The 2,720-nt window shown below is 40.6% G+C and overlaps 1 non-coding gene across 1 annotated transcript; it reads left to right on the top strand.

Annotated features, from left to right (window-relative positions):
- The first annotated feature begins 2,345 nt into the window (after positions 1-2,345).
- LOC112738579 (small nucleolar RNA R71) lies at positions 2,346-2,453 on the top strand. Its single transcript, XR_003169533.1, has one exon. It is a non-coding gene; the product is annotated as a small nucleolar RNA R71 (small nucleolar RNA).
- Positions 2,454-2,720: the final 267 nt, after the last annotated feature.

The raw sequence follows: 2,720 nt of genomic DNA, 5'->3' as shown, positions 1-2,720 counted from the left end.
TGGGCAATGATGGCTTCGAGAGCGTTATTGGCAATCACTTTTCTCATTAACTTTGCAAGTTACTCCCATTCCACGTTAGTGTTAACGTTAGTGTAACTAACGTAGCCACTAATGTGGTTCTTCTTTGCTTCCCTTGTCCTGAAATCAAACAATAAAGTGCATCAAAGTTCTAGTCCAAGTCATGGGAAATGCAACATCCAATTTGTCCTTAAATTCATGCAAAATCCTCATGAAATCATGTAAAGTGCACAATGTATGCTTGAATCAAGATGTAAGTGAATATCTACCCAAAACTAGCTTATTTCCTAAGAAAATGCATGAAACTACCCTAAAAACAGTAAAGAAAAGGTCAGTGAAACTGGCCAAAATGCCCTGGCATCAGCTGCCCCTTTCTGGCATTTAACGCCAGCCAGACACCCTTTTCTGGAGTTAAACACCCAGAATGCTGGCAGACTGGGCGTTAAATGCCCATTTTGCTATCCTTACTGGTGTTTAAATGCCAGTAAGCCAGTCCTCCAGGGTGTGCTATTTTTAATACTATTTTTTATTCCGCTTTAATTCTGTAGTTATTTTTGTGACTTCACGTGATCATCTACCTAAAGAAAACATAAAATAACAATAGAAAACAATTAAATATAATTAAATAACATTGGGTTGCCTCCCAATAAGCGCTTCTTTAATGTCAATAGCTTGACAGTGAGCTCTTAGAGAGCTTCACAGAGACTCAGAGCTTAATGGTGGCCTCCCAACACCAAACTTAAAAGTTGAGTGTGGGGACTCTGTTTGACTCTGTATTGAGAGAAGCTTCCCATGCTTCCTCTCCATGGTTACAGAAGAAGATCCTTGAGCCTTAAACACAAGGTAGTCCTCATTCAATTGAAGGAATAACTCTCCTCTGTCCACATCAATCACAGTTCTTGCCGTGACTAGGAAGGGTCTTCCAAGGATAATGGATTCATCTTCATCCTTCCCAGTGTCTAGGATTATGAAATCAGCAGGGATGTACAGGCCTTCAACCTTTACTAAGACATCCTCTACAAGTCCATAAGCCTGTTTTCTTGATTTGTTTGCCAATTCTAGTGTGAATTTAACAGCATGTACCTCAAAGATCCCTAGTTTCTCCATTACAGAGAGTGGCATGAGGTTTATTCCTGATCCTAGGTCACACAGAGCCTTCTCAAAGGTCATGGTGCCTATGGTACAAGGTATTAAGAATTTTTCGGGATCCGGTTTCTTCTGAGGTAAATTTAGTTGCCCCAAAGCATTCAGTTCATTAATGAGCAATGGAGGTTCATCCTCCCAAGTCTCATTACCAAATAACTTAGCATTCAGCTTCATGATTGCTCCTAGATATTGAGCAACTTGCTCTTCAACAATATCTTCATTCTCTTCAGAGGAAGAATACTCATCAGAGCTCATGAATGGTAACAGTAGGCTTAGTGGAATCTCTATGGTCTCCGTATGAGCCTCAGATTCCCTTGGTTCCTCATTAGGGAACTCCTTAGTGGTCAGTAGATGTCCATTGAGGTCTTCCTCACTGGAATTCACTGCCTTCCCCCTTCTGTGCATTCGGCCACTTTGGTTATATTGATGGCCTTGCACTCTCTTTTTGGATTCTCTTCAGTATTGCTTGGGAGAGTACTAGGAGGGGTTTCAGTAACTCTTTTACTCAACTGACCCACTTGTGCCTCCAAATTTTTGATGGATGACCTTGTTTCAGTCATGAAACTGAGAGTGGTCTTAGATAGATCAGAGACTATGGTTGCTAAGTCAGAGAGGCTCTGTTTAGAATTCTCTGTCTGTTGCTTAGAAGATGATGGAAAAGGCTTGCTATTGCCAAACCTATTTTTTCCACCATTATTATTATTAAAGCCTTGTTGAGGCTTCTGTTGATCCTTCCATAAGAGATTAGGATGATTCCTCCATGAAGGATTGTAAGTGTTTCCATAGGATTCTTCCATGTAATTCACTTCTTCCATTCCAGGATTCTCAAGGTCATAGGCTTCTTCTTCAGAGGAAGCTTCTTTAGTACTGCCGGATGCAGCTTGCATTCCAGTCAGACTCTGAGAAATCATATTGACTTGCTGAGTCAATATTTTGTTCTGAGCCAATATGGTATTCAGAGTATCAATCTCAAGAACTCCTTTCTTCTGAGTTGTCCCATTATTCACAGGATTTCTTTCAGAAGTATACATGAACTGATTATTTACAACCATTTCAATGAGTTCCTGGGCTTCTGCAGGCGTCTTTTTCAAATGAAGAGATCCACCAGCAGAGTGGTCCAATGACATCTTGGACAATTCAGACAGACCATCATAGAATATACATAAGATGCTCCATTCTGAAAGCATATCAGAAGGACACCTTCTGATCAATTGCTTGTATCTTTCCCAAGCTTCATAGAGGGATTCACCTTCCTTCTGTCTGAAGGTTTGGACTTCCACTCTAAGTTTACTCAAATTTTGAGGTGGAAAGAACTTAGCCAAGAAAGCATTGACCAGCTTTTCTCAAGAGTTCAAGCTTTCTTTAGGTTGTGAGTCCAACCATGTCCTAGCTCTGTCTCTTACAACAAAGGGGAAAAGCATAAGTCTGTAGACCTCGGGATTAACCCCAGTGGTCTTAACAGTGTCACAGATTTGCAAGAACTCAGCTAAGAACTGATGAGGATCTTGCAATAGAAGTCCATGAAACTTGCAATTCTGCTGCATTAGAGAAACTAA

Source organism: Arachis hypogaea, chromosome 13, assembly GCF_003086295.3.
Source record: "Arachis hypogaea cultivar Tifrunner chromosome 13, arahy.Tifrunner.gnm2.J5K5, whole genome shotgun sequence".
Classification (NCBI taxonomy): domain Eukaryota; kingdom Viridiplantae; phylum Streptophyta; class Magnoliopsida; order Fabales; family Fabaceae; genus Arachis; species Arachis hypogaea.
The sequence above is the reverse complement of the archived record's forward strand: the minus strand, read 5'-3'. Positions and strand labels throughout refer to the sequence as shown.